The sequence below is a fragment of the Tauraco erythrolophus genome, chromosome 5, assembly GCF_009769465.1.
Source record: "Tauraco erythrolophus isolate bTauEry1 chromosome 5, bTauEry1.pri, whole genome shotgun sequence".
Taxonomy (NCBI): Eukaryota; Metazoa; Chordata; class Aves; order Musophagiformes; family Musophagidae; genus Tauraco; species Tauraco erythrolophus.
This window is the reverse complement of record NC_141469.1, coordinates 77,074,117-77,088,902: the sequence shown is the minus strand read 5'-3', so window position 1 is coordinate 77,088,902 and position 14,786 is coordinate 77,074,117.

Sequence of the window (14,786 nt, the reverse complement as noted above, 5' to 3'; positions counted from 1 at the left end):
TGAGCATATTCTACTCCAACATCACAGTCACATAGTGGAGCTGACTCTACTATGGATTGTGCTCAACAGCTTTAGGGAGAGGAAAACTTCAAATACATTTCCTAAGAGGATGCTGAGCAATCTTTTTGTTTTATCCAATATACTGTAGACTGAATTTCTCAAATTTGCCTACTAAAATACAAAAGGAGAAATACTTTGTCCACTATTCTATTTAGACCTAAATGGACAGAGTGTTCCATGTTATGTCCCTTTGTGGAATTTAATTTATTTGTTTTAATAGTTCCACTAAAATACGGTCTGGAAATATAAGATCGATGAAATTTTCTAGCATAAACTTATGACTTGCTGCAATGCTAAAGTCCCTGTGGACTTCAGTACATTAATTCCTAAAGAAATAATGGAGATTTTTATAAATCACTAGATTATTGAAAAAAGCTGTGATAAAAGAGAGCTGGGTTACAATGGCATAGTCCAAATTTCCCAGGTGAAATTTTACTGAGAAACTCAGTTCAAATGGAGAAAACTGGAACTGGCACCTAATTTCCAGCAAAAACGGCCTCTTCTCTGTTCTGAAGGAAATAACAAGAACAACAGTAACAATAATAATAATATATCAAGAACACAATAGAACTTACTCATGTTATAGCGCTATACTAATGCTTGCAGTAGCAGTTTTCAGAAATGTGCTGGTTTTGGCTGGGATAGAGTTAATCTTCTTCACAGTAGCCAGTATGGGGCTACGGTTTGGATTTGTGCTGGAAACAGTGTTGATAACACAGGGATGCTTTGGTTACTGCTGAGCAGTGCTGACACAGAGTCAAGGCCCTTTCTGCTTCTCACCCCACCCCATCAACGAGTAGGCTGGGGATGCACAAGAAGCTGGGAGGGGACACAGCTGGGACAGCTGAGCCCAACTGACCAAAGGGATATTCCAGACCATATGACGTCATGTTCAGAATACAAAGCTGGGGGAAGAAGGAGGCAGGGGGGGACATTCAGAGTGATGGCGTTTGTCTTCCCAAGTAGCCATTACACGAGATGGAGCCCTGCTTTCCTGGAGATGGCTGAACACCTGCCTTCCCATGGGAAGCAGTGAATGAACTCCTGGTTTTGCTTCACTTGCGTGCACGCAAAGCTGGACTTTGGGAGAGCTGACTTTGGGCTGTTTAGAAGTCTGGTTAACAAAGTCCAGTGGGAGACAGCTCTCAAGGGTAAGGGGGCGCAGGAGGTCTGGTTACTACTCAAAAAGGAAATTCTGGAGGCACAGGAGCGAGCTGTCCCTGTGTGCTGGAAATCAAGCCGCCGGGGTAGAAAACCAGCTTGGATGACCAAGGAGATTTGGGAACACCTCAAAAGAAAAAGGGAAGTCTATAAGTCTTGGAAGAATGGGCAGGCATCCATGGAGGAATACAGGGAGGAAGTTAGGGCATGTAGGGAGATAATCAGGGGGGCAAAAGCCCAACTGGAACTTAGACTAGCCTGCTCCATAAAGGACAACAAAAAGTCCTTCTATAAATACATTAATAACAAAAGGAGGGCTAAAGATTACCTCCAGCCCCTACTGGACACGGGGGTACGTTAGTCACTAGGGATGAGGACAAGGCTGAGGTCCTTAATGCCTTCTTTGCCTCAGTCTTTAATAAGGTCAGTAGTTCCCAGGTGAGCTGGCCTATGGTGTCTGAGAGCAGGGAGGGAGAGCAAATCGAAGCTCCTGTGATCCAAGAGGAACGGGTCAAGGATCTGCTCCTTCGGCTGGATGCCCACAAGTCTATGGGGCCTGATGGTATCCACCCAAGAGTCCTGAGAGAGCTGGCGGATGTCATTGCCAAACCCCTGTCCATTATCTTTGGGCAGTCTTGGCTCACTGGGGAAGTCCCGCTGGACTGGAGGCTGGCGGATGTTACCCCCATTTACAAAAAAGGGCGGAAGGAGGATCCGGGGAACTACAGGCCTGTCAGTTTGACCTCGGTGATGGGCAAAGTCATGGAACAGGTTATCTTGAGTGCTATTAATGAGCACATACAGGTTAACCGGGTGATCAGGCCCAGTCAACATGGGTTTATGAAAGGCAGGTCTTGCCAATCAAACCTGATCACCTTCTATGACAGGGTGACCCGCCTGGTTGACGAGGGAAGGGCTGTGGATGTAGTTTTCCTTGACCTCAGTAAAGCCTTTGATACAGTTTCTCATAGTGTTCTGGTGGAGAAACTGGTAACTGCTGGCCTGGATAGGCACACCCTCCTTTGGGTTAAAAACTGGCTGGATGGCCGGGCCCAAAGAGTGGTGGTAAATGGGGCTAAATCCGGCTGGAGGCCGGTCACCAGTGGGGTTCCCCAGGGCTCAGTGCTGGGTCCAGTTCTGTTTAACATCTTTATCAATGACCTGGATGAGGGGATTGAATGTACCCTCAGTAAATTTGCGGATGACACCAAGCTGGGAGGCTGTGTCGATCTGCTCGAGGGTAGGGAGGCCCTTCAGAGGGATTTGAACAGACTGAATCATTGGGCTGAGGCCAACGGCATGAGCTTTAATAAGGCCAAGTGCAGAGTCCTTCACTTGGGGTATAAAAAGCCCAAGCATCGCTATAGGCTCGGGGAAGAGTGGCTGGAGAGCTGCCTGGTAGAGAAGGACCTTGGGGTGTTGGTTGACTATCGGCTTGATATGAGCCAGCAGTGTGCCCAGGTGGCCAAAAAGGCCAATGCGATGCTGGCGTGTATCAGGAATAGTGTAACCAGCAGGAATAGGGAAGTGATCCTGCCCCTGTACTCGGCACTGGTGAGGCCGCACCTGGAATATTGTGTCCAGTTTTGGGCCCCTCGCTTTAAGAGAGATATTGAGCTCCTGGAGCGAGTCCAAAGAAGGGCGACTAAACTGGTCAAGGGGCTGGAAAATAAAACTTATGAGGAGCGGCTGAGGGAGTTGGGGCTGTTTAGCCTGGAGAAGAGGAGGCTGAGGGGAGACCTGATTACAGCCTACAAATACTTGAGAAGGGATGGTGGGAAGGTAGGGGAAGGGCTCTTTACGTTAGTGATGGGCGATAGAACAAGAGGAAATGGGTATAAGCTTAGTCAGGGGAGGTACAGGTTGTATGTTAGAAAGTATTTCTTCTCTGAAAGGGTTGTCAGCCACTGGAATAGGCTGCCCAGGGAGGTGGTAGAGTCCCCATCCCTGGATGTGTTTAAGAGTGGATGAACTACTTAGCGATATGGTTTAATGGGGGATTAGGGACGGCTGGACTGGATGATCTCTAAGGTCTTTTCCAACCTAGAAATCTATGAATCAATGAATCTATGTTCGTGGGTTGGGCTTTTTTCTTAGTTTTAAAGTGTCCTTGTTTTCTAACAATTGATCTCAAGTTTTTGAAGACTCTCACTTGAACTAACGCCTTATTTTTGGCTGGTCTCATTATTTAACTAATTGATTTAATATTTAATAAATATGTATTAAGAATTAATATGTATTTGAGAAAGTGCAGCTCGTGTGAACATGGAGAGGTTAGCATTGAAAGGTAGTAAGGGATAGTAGCTAGTGCTGAATTGTTTACAGCATATTACATAAAGCAGTAGAAAACTTTCTTATTGTCATGTAACATTCATAGATGCAGATAGGGATGTGGTTTCATTTTGGAAGTGTTGTCACACTTTTAACATGTTTACAGCACAGAATATTTTACAGCACAAGTGTGCAAAGTCTTCCCCAGAGAACAGGGTTGCCACTCTGACCAGGTCGTTCTGCTAAACAGACCCTCCTTTCGGTGCTGAACATTAGACTCGTAACACTATAACACCTTTTGACATCTTTTGAGCAACTCTTATCTCAGGGCTATGGCCCTTGGAATTTTTGGAAACTGCTCAGCACAATCAACAATTACACAGCACATTGTGAACGCACAAATGAGTTACGCAAGGTTCACAAATTCCACCTTATCTGGCAGTTGACAGTAACTTTTGCACGTAGAACTCGCTTTGCCTGCTATAAAAATTGTCTTAACTACTTGGTAAGCACAAAACAGCAGGGCCACCTGGTGGTTACCTTCCACTGCTTTCTCTGCACGCTGCCGACCAACTTCCCAACACGCTGGAAGAGTCGGATTTCCCGCTAACTTTCCAATAACCTGGAAATTCCCCTGCCCCTTTGAGAATGGTCACTGACTGGGCAGGACTTCAACTTTCAGCAGATAAGTAGAGAGCTCCTCAAGTTCTGCTGGCTTCCTAAAACATCCCTGGTTTCACGTTATGTTGGAAAGACTCGCAAAAACGTTTATACATTGCAAAAGAAAATGCTGTCAGGAGCAAGCAAGGAGGTGGCAGCATAACTCTTCCTCCACTTCTACCTTTAAAACTTCCCTTGCATACTTAGTTTAATCTCAGCATGTTAGAATCAGCACATGAAAGATCGTTTTTTTGTGTTTTATTTGATTTTCAGTGAAAGCAAATACCTGAGAATGTTTAACGACAAAACTCCCCGCATGACTTATTTCCATATCTAAAATACTAAAAATCTTCCAGTAGCCCAACCTCGTGTGTCTCTACTGCAAACAGGCACTTTTGTATTTACTTTGCATACATCTAATTAACAGGGGCTTTTGTTCTGAAAAGTTATTTTACTTCCGTAGACTTCAGTATTATCCTAGGATTAACTAGTGAATAACAGGATCAGCTAGTGAAACTCGTTCTCAACTTTTTCCTTGGGAACCAACCATTTCGTGAAATACTGGATAATACTTTAAATTTATAGTCGTATATACAAAGCCAGAATATTTTAACTAAGAATTTTCCAAAGAAACATCAACCAGCTTTGAACATTTGAAAGTAAAGCAATTTTGATATTTTAAAGGTTTCCATTTTTCAGCCAGCTATATTTGTACTTTACAAAAATAAATCGATGCCGATTTGAAGAATGACAAGAATTTCTAATTCCTGTCAATGCTACACAAGTATTACCCTTCAGTATTTCATAGGAAAAAGTAGGAAAGCTTAAATCATAATTCAGAAGGATGGTTTTGAGAGCAATGCCCCACAAAAAGACTGCTACAATCAAGAATCCACAGCTGAAACCTGTGCACAGGTTATCCCAGGTTTAATGGGGTTGTTCTAATGAAATACAGCTATCAAAAGTATTTAAATTACACCAGATTTATTTGGCAATTTGTACTAATGGGAGAAAAATTGCCTCTGGCTCAATCTAGCACCACTTCTGCTTAGGGAAAACAAACCAGGCGACGTTTGTGGGAATGCATTTCAGTGTCACCTATGGGTAGGCGTGTCAGTCTCCCACAGCCTCCCGACCCCTCCCAGTCTGCTCACCAGCGCGTGAGGCTGCAGCCCACAGTGACAGCGCCTGACCATCACCTCCTAGTCCTGACTCCGGCATACGACCAGCTTCTGCCGTTGGCACTCATACCGCCTCGGGACAAGTGCCCTGGCAGATCACTTCCATCTTCTTTCTGCATATACTGGCTGCCAAGCTTGCCAGTGACTTACTGCCCTGCATCTTCTTGTGCTTCGAGGTCAAACTAAGGTACAGAAAACCCCTGCTAAAAACGAATGCCTCCAGCATGGGCACAATAACAAAACTAAAAACAAAAAAAAAAAAAAAGAAAGAAAGAGAAAACATGGGTAATGCAGATCTGTCCCAGTTTTAGCTGGGACAAAGTTTTTTTTTAACAGCCAGAAGAGCTCCCTGTTTTGGTTTCACTCAGAGGCTCGCTCTGAGAAGAATGTTGATAGCAAGCTGATGTTTGTGGTTGGAAGTGAAACTCCAAGGACTTTTCAGTGTGCGGAGTACAGAAACACGGCAGGATAAGGGGGGAGCATAGCTGGGACAAGGGGGACACGATTCCCCTTGTCATTTGTGTGGAACTTAAGACTGAGGGCCAAACTGGCCAATTAGTATTCCATATCATGCAGCGTCATGCCCAGTATAAAAGCGAGGGTCAGCCGGGAAGAAGGGCTTTTTTGCGCTTTTGCTCTTTTTGCACTTTTGCTCTTTTGCGCTTGCTGCGCTGTTGCTCTGCTGTTTTTTTTTCTTTCTCTCTCTCTCTCTTTCTCTCCCTCTCTGCCCCTCTCTATTTCGGGGCCTCGCGTTCGTCCGGGATTTGCAGTTTTCGGGACGAGACGGGCTTCGCATACGAGGGGGTGGTGAGCACCTACATTGTATTAAATCATCTGTATTAAATCACTCTTATCTCAACCCACGGGTTTCACGTTTATCCTTTAATTCTCTCCCTCATTCCTGGGGGTGGGGGAGGGGGAGTGACCGGCTGTGTGTGGGGCGGTTCAACATAACCCACGACAGTCTTAATTGGCGCCCAACGTGGGGCACGAAGGGGTTGAGATAACGATGTGGCTGGCCGGAACGCTGTTTGTTATGCTTGCGTACTTGTTACCGGACATTCATAATTTATTGTCTTATCTTCCCTATATGATGTTAGGCGGAATGTTTATGCGGTTTTCTGGCTCTGGGTGTTGGACTAGCATGAAAAGTATGTTATCTGTAATTAAGGGTTTTGCTATACTGTACGGTGTAACACTGATAAGATCATCGGTGCTGGGACCGGCTCAGTCTTTGTATTCGGCGGTGCAGAGGGGGATGGTGATGTGGAACTCGTTTATTAATTTTGAGCGTCACCTGGCAGATATCATCGCCAATTATACCGGTGACTTTTCATTCACAAAAGCTTACGTTGATTTTGATAATGCCGAACATCATTGGAATAATTTAACCGGTTGATTGTCCTGCAAGGTCTCCTGAATATATGTTTAATTATCTATATATTCAAAATCAATCGGCCATTTAGGGGTGTATATCAATTTATTTCTCGGGTTATTGTGCTTGCCATCTCAACTCCCATGACAAGCACTATAGCTACTCAGACTACAACGTTATCAGTTGCCCCCGTAAGGAAAAGAAAATGTATACAAAAGTTAGACGACGAAGAAGAGGAATCAGGGCCGTCACAACAACCAAATGAGGAAGAGCAACCAGGACCATCAGAGCAACCAGACAAAGAAGAACAACCGGGGCCATCACAACGATTGGAGGAAGAGAAACCAAGGAAATGTCTGCGAAAGTCAGAACGCAGAGGAGAGGATGATGATGATGATGAAGAGCGACCAGGGCCATCACGAGAAATGAAGCGGGAGCGTTCTGTTTCGCCCCAGAGGAAATCTCAATGGAGGAGGAGTGACATCATAGATGAGAGGATAACCACCAGATCTCTAAAAATGAGCGAGCTGCGAGATATTCGAAAAGATTATGGCCGCCTTAAAGGTGAGCCCATTGTCTCTTGGTTGCTCAGATGCTGGGACATGGGAGCCAATAGTCTGGAGTTAGATGGTAGTGAAGCTAGGCAGCTGGGAGCCCTTGCCATGGATGGAGGCATTGATAAAGCAATTGGAAGGCAGACACAAGTCCGCAGCCTCTGGAGACGACTCCTGGCAGCCATAAAGGAAAGGTACCCCTACAAGGACGAGGTGCCATGTAATGTAAGCAAGTGGACTAACATAGAAAAAGCTATTCAGTATCTGAGAGAACTGGCTGTGCGAGAGTTGATTTATCTTGACTCGAGAAGCGGACCAAGACTCGAAGATCCAGATGACATCCGGTGCACACGACCAATGTGGCAGAAGATTATACGGAGTGCGCCAGCAGCATATTCCACCTCATTGGCAATAATGGACTTCGGGGACGATGAAGCACCACTATCCGTAGGTAATCTGGTCACCTACCTCCGACGATATGATGATGACACTTCTATACGAACCTGTGTTGCGGCTGTGGAAAAGCTGTCTGAAGAGGTCCGAGAATTAAGAGAAAAAGTAGATTTCCCACCACCCGAACGTTCTAGAATTTCAGCTGTCAGAACCAGGCGTTACCCTCCTCGAGAGAGACAAGAGAGACGGTACAGATCACGGGGTGAGCTATGGTTCTACCTCCGTGATCATGGAGAAGACATGAGAAGGTGGGATGGAAAACCCACCTCCGCTTTAGAGGCCAGGGTACGCCAGTTGGGAGGAAGAACCAACAGGAATAGAACTTTCTCCAATTCCTCCAGGACAGCTGTTGCCCCAGTCTACAGTGAGCAGTCCACTAGTCAAAATGGGAGGGCTGATCCTCCTAGCCATCCTGACTCCAATCCTGCTGATTCCTCTGATGAATATGATAACAGGCATTAGAGGGGCCCTGCCTCCAGCCAGGTGGAGGAGAGGGATAATCGAGTGTACTGGACTGTGTGGATTCGGTGGCCTGGCACATCATACCCTAGAAAGTATAAGGCTTTAGTGGATACTGGTGCCCAATGCACTTTGATACCATCGAACTTCAGAGGGGCAGAATCCATCTCTATTTCTGGAGTGACAGGGGGGTCTCAACAACTGACTGTGTTAGAGGCTGAAGTGAGCCTAACTGGACAGCAGTGGCAAAAACACCCTATTGTAACTGGCCCAGAAGCCCCGTGCATCCTTGGCATAGATTATCTTAAGAGAGGGTATTTCAAAGACCCAAAAGGGTATCGGTGGGCTTTTGGCATAGCTGCAGTAGAGACAGAAGAAGGCAGGCAGCTGTCTACTTTGCCTGGTCTCTCAACGGACCCTTCTGCTGTGGGGTTACTGAGGGTCGAAGAACAGCAGGTGCCAATTGCTAATACAACAGTGCACCGACAGCAATATCGTACCAACCGAGACTCTCTAATTCCTATCCATAAGTTGATTCGTCAACTGGAGAGTCAAGGAGTCATCACAAAGACCCGCTCCCCTTTTAACAGCCCTATATGGCCTGTACGTAAGTCCAATGGCGAGTGGAGGCTGACGGTAGACTATCGTGGCTTGAATGAAGTTACACCACCATTGAGTGCTGCCGTGCCAGATATGCTGGAACTTCAGTATGAACTGGAGTCAAAGGCAGCCAGGTGGTACGCTACAATTGATATCGCTAATGCGTTTTTCTCAATTCCTTTGGCACCGGAATGCAGGCCACAGTTTGCTTTCACTTGGAGGGGCATCCAGTATACCTGGAATCGACTGCCCCAGGGGTGGAAACACAGCCCCACTATTTGCCATGGACTGATCCAGACCACACTGGAACAGGGTGATGCCCCAGAACATCTGCAATACATTGATGACATCATTGTATGGGGCAACACAGCAGAAGAAGTTTTGAGAAAGGTGAAAAGATAATCCAAATCCTTCTGAAAGCAGGCTTTGCCATAAAACAGAGTAAAGTCAAGGGACCTGCCCAGGAGATTCAGTTTTTGGGAATAAAATGGCAAGATGGGCGTCGTCAGATTCCGATGGACGTGATTAATAAAATAACAGCTATGTCCCCACCAACCAACAAAAAGGAAGCACAAGCTTTCTTAGGCATTGTGGGTTTCTGGAGAATGCATATTCCTGACTACAGCCAGATTGTAAAACCCCTCTACCAAATAACCCGAAAGAGGAATAATTTTGAATGGGGCCCAGAGCAAAAACAAGCCTTTGAACAAATTAAACAAGAAATAGTCCATGCGGTAGCCCTGGGACCAGTCCGGACAGGACAAGATGTCAAAAACGTGCTCTACACCGCAGCCGGGGAGAATGGTCCCACCTGGAGTCTCTGGCAAAAAGCGCCAGGGGAGACGCGAGGTCGACCTCTTGGGTTTTGGAGTCGAGGATACAAAGGATCCGAAACCAACTATACTCCAACTGAAAAAGAGATATTGGCAGCATATGAAGGAGTCCGAGCTGCTTCTGAAGTGATTGGTACAGAAGCACAGTTGCTCCTGGCACCCCGATTGCCAGTGCTCGGCTGGATGTTCAAAGGGAGCGTCCCGTCTACACACCACGCAACTGATGCCACATGGAGCAAGTGGATCGCGCTGATCACACAAAGAGCTCGGATAGGAAACCTCAATCGCCCAGGAATTTTGGAAGTGATCACTAACTGGGCTGAAGGTAAAGACTTTGGAATGTCACCAGAGGAGGAGGAGGTGACACGTGCTGAGGAGGCTCCACCTTATAATGAACTATCAGACAATGAGAAGAAATACGCTCTGTTTACCGACGGGTCCTGTCGCCTTGTAGGAAAACATCGAAAATGGAAAGCTGCTGTATGGAGTCCTACTCGACAGGTCGCAGAAGCTACCGAAGGAGAAGGCGAATCAAGCCAGTTCGCAGAGGTGAAAGCCATCCAACTGGCTTTAGACATCGCTGAACGAGAAAAGTGGCCAATGCTCTATCTCTATACCGACTCTTGGATGGTAGCAAATGCCCTGTGGGGATGGCTACGGCAATGGAAGCAGAGCAGCTGGCAACGCAGAGGTAAACCCATCTGGGCTGCCCCGTTGTGGAAAGACATTGCTGCTCGAGTAGAGAAGCTGATTGTGAAAGTACGACATGTAGATGCCCATGTACCCAAGAGTCGGGCCACAGAAGAACATGAAAACAATCAACAGGTGGATCAGGCCGCCAAGATTAAAGTGGCTCAGGTGGATCTGGACTGGCAACATAAAGGTGAAAAATTTCTAGCTCGTTGGGCCCATGATGCCTCAGGCCATCAAGGAAGGGACGCCACATACAAATGGGCTCGTGATCGAGGGGTGGACCTAACTATGGACACCATTGCAGAGGTGATCCATGAATGTGAAACGTGTGCTGCAATCAAGCAAGCCAAGCGGTTGAAACCTCTTTGGTATGGAGGGCGTTGGTCGAAATATCAATATGGAGAGGCTTGGCAAATTGACTATGTCACACTTCCACAAACTCGCAGTGGCAAGCGTTATGTGCTTACAATGGTGGAAGCGACCACTGGATGGCTGGAAACCTATGCTGTGCCCCATGCCACCGCCCGGAACACGATCTTGGGCCTTGAAAAGCAAGTCTTGTGGCGGCATGGCACCCCAGAAAGAATTGAGTCGGACAACGGGACTCATTTCCGTAACAATCTTATAGACACCTGGGCCAAAGAGCATGGCATCGAGTGGGTATATCACATCCCTATCATGCACCAGCTTCTGGGAAGATTGAACGATATAATGGATTGCTAAAAACCACACTGAAAGCAATGGGTGGTGGAACCTTCAAACATTGGGATACGCATTTAGCAAAAGCCACCTGGTTAGTTAACACTAGAGGATCTGCCAATCGAGCTGGTCCTGCGCAATCAGAACTTCTACGTACTGTAGAAGGAGACAAAGTCCCTGTAGTGCACATGAGGAATATACTCGGGAAGACAGTTTGGGTTATTCCTGCCTCGGGTAAAGGTAAACCCATTCGTGGGATTGCTTTTGCTCAGGGACCTGGGTGTACTTGGTGGGTGATGCAGAAGGACGGGGAAGTCCGATGTGTACCTCAAGGGGATTTGATGTTGGGTGAAAATAGATGATAAAATGAATTGAATTGTGTGATATTAATTGCTGAATAACCCTGTCCCTGCATACCATCATCACTATGGTTGTCACATTGTACTAATGTCATTATATTAAGAATCATCCAGGTTAATGAAGAATGAACTTCGTCAGAATCAGAACTGATTCCAAACAACCAGCAACTTCTTCAAGATCAACATTCTCAACCTGCAGACAGCGGCCAGATACACCAACTACGAGCTCCAGGCGCCACACGCAACAAAGACTACATGTCATCCGTCCTACCGACTGAGCGAGTTCCACGTCATCTTTCCTGCCCTGAGAGACTGCTGTAACAGATGAAGACACATTTTGGAGGGATGACCCATGGCTAAGGGAATAGTATATATGTAAGGTTTGAGCATGACATGCATGGTATGGAATAAGGGGTGGATACTGTCCCAGTTTTAGCTGGGACAAAGTTTTTTTTTAACAGCCAGAAGAGCTCCCTGTTTTGGTTTCACTCAGAGGCTCGCTCTGAGAAGAATGTTGATAGCAAGCTGATGTTTGTGGTTGGAAGTGAAACTCCAAGGACTTTTCAGTGTGCGGAGTACAGAAACACGGCAGGATAAGGGGGGAGCATAGCTGGGACAAGCGGGACACGATTCCCCTTGTCATTTGTGTGGAACTTAAGACTGAGGGCCAAACTGGCCAATTAGTATTCCATATCATGCAGCGTCATGCCCAGTATAAAAGCGAGGGTCAGCCGGGAAGAAGGGCTTTTTGCGCTTTTGCTCTTTTTGCACTTTTGCTCTTTTGCGCTTGCTGCGCTGTTGCTCTGCTGTTTTTTTTTTTAATTTCTCTCTCTCTCTCTTTCTCTCCCTCTCTGCCCCTCTCTATTTCGGGGCCTCGCGTTCGTCCGGGATTTGCAGTTTTCGGGACGAGACGGGCTTCGCATACGAGGGGGTGGTGAGCACCTACATTGTATTAAATCATCTGTATTAAATCACTCTTATCTCAACCCACGGGTTTCACGTTTATCCTTTAATTCTCTCCCTCATTCCTGGGGGTGGGGGAGGGGGAGTGACCGGCTGTGTGTGGGGCGGTTCAACATAACCCACGACAAGATCCCAAGCTGTTTTGGGCTTTTCCCTCACTCGCCACATGGAACAGAGAACATCCTCCAAGCAAAAACATGATTGCCAGGCCTCTCTCCCACATGCTCGCCGTGCTTCCAAGGCCTCCTCTTTTCTCAATCCAAACGGATGTTTCTGATTAGCACGTAACACCTCCTAGAACAACACACCTAAACCAACCCAAAGGAAAAACCACAGTAGTGCTTGGAGCCCTCACCTACAGAACTTTCCTACAGAAACCTGAAACACGCACGGCAAAGCACAGATAGTTCAGCCAAGATCACAGCGTGGTAAACCGATCTGCTTGTACGGTACCGAGAATAGAAAGAAAGTTGCAAAAACACTTACCAGGTCCAGGGGCTTCCAATGGTACATAGCAACACTGGAGACGGCATCACAAAACTGCAAGGGAAGGAAAAATGAGAAAAACCACCACTTTAATCTCTGAAACGGGACGATGAGCATTAAGGAGCGTTGTGGTTTAACGCTGCAAGCAGCTCAACACCACACAGCCGTTCGCTCCCTCTCCCTCCACCAGTGGGATGACGGAGACAATCAGAGAAAAAGAGCAAAATTTGTGGGTTGAGACAGTCTGATAGGGCAGAAAAGGAAGGGAAAATAACAATAATAACGATAGAAGAATATACAAAACAAGTGATGCACAATGCAATTGCTCACCACCCGCCAATGGACACCCAGCCGGGTCCCCAACAGCAGCCCCCCGGCTAACTTGCGCCCTATTTATATACTGGGCATGACGTCATATGGTATGGAACACCCCTTTGGCCAGTTTGGCTCAGCTGTCCTGGCTATGCTCCCTCCCAGGTCCTTGTGCACCTCCTCGCTGGCAAAGCATGGGAAGCTGGAAAGTCCCTAACTTAGTATAAGCACTGCTTGGCAACACCTGCAATATCAGCACATTATCAACGTTATTCCCATCCTACATCCAAAACACAGCACTGTGACAGCTCCTAGGAAGAAAATTAACTCTATCCCAGCCAAAACCAGGACAAGGAGTTACCATTTTTGTATTTGTGCTTTTGTCTACCAGCATCAGTACTTGCAGTTTCCAGAATGTCAGATACCAACAAAAGCTGAGCATCTGCGAAACTTAGCCAAACAGAAAATGCTCGGAGTCTTTTTGGAAGCACTGAGAAACCGGGCGTGAGTGACCAAGACCATGACATTCACAGGAGGGGCTGGCAGAGCTGACTTTAACCAAGGAAATGGGCAAGGCCTGCTTTGATTTCAACAACAAGGTTTCAGGGGTAGCCAGTGAACACAAACTGAAGTAACCAGTGGAAAGTCTCAAGACGGCCGTGGCACAGGCGGCCTGATCACACGTCTTCGTTGCTTCTCTACGCTTTTCACTGTATGTGACACCTATATCTATAGAGTACTTTCACTGCCCAAATTACCTTCCAGCTAGGTATCAGCTTTCCTGAGCCTACAGAGTTATGTAAAATAACATTTTAATTATGTTATTAAATGTTATGTTATTTTTACGTTATTTATTAAATGCTATAGTTGTTTCTGTTGTGTTTTTAAGGTTATTTTTCCCCACGTTGGTGCTATTTTCTAACTGTGGTATTTGCTGAGCTTTGTCAGCATGTCACTGGAAAATAAAAATTCCATTTCTTACTGAGCTCTGCAATTCCTCGAGCACCAGCACCTCTCATGTAAAATCTAACAACCCGTGGCAGAACTGTTCACTTGATCTTACACAACCACGTCTGCAGATCTCACATGAAGCCCTTCCTATCCCACCTGGAGAAAGATGGTTCTTTGGAAAAGGAAATGACAGTGTGAGCGGTTTAGCAATCCCATCTTGTAGCAATAGCCCTTTTGTTCCAAAGACTGCTGGATGCATCTCAGGGATCCCTGCCAGAACTTCCATCTCACCGCAGACCCCTTGGCCTGCACTGGAAAGGGGCTGCCTTCACCCAGTTTGAAGCACACCGCTGACCAGTAAAGCCTCCAGCCAAGTAGGGATTGCAGGTGCGGAGGACCTACACTGGAGACAGAAGGACACCTCCCACCCGTGTCCAGGGGAGACACAGGAGCTACCAAGTACCTCCAGAGCGGGAACAAGAGGGAACTCCCCCCAGAGGCAAGGCACGTACATGCACACGCTGCAGCCTTCCGAGAGCAGCGCGGAGGGAGCGCATCACCTCCCATTTCTCGGGAAAGAAGCTGGACAACCTGGTGCCGGCGGGATCAGGGGACTAGACGCACCACGCAAAACAACGCGCCTGTTCCCTCGCAGGCACAGCGACGTAAATCGGACTGACGGGATTGCGCTGCAAGGAGCCGCAAAACCAGACGCG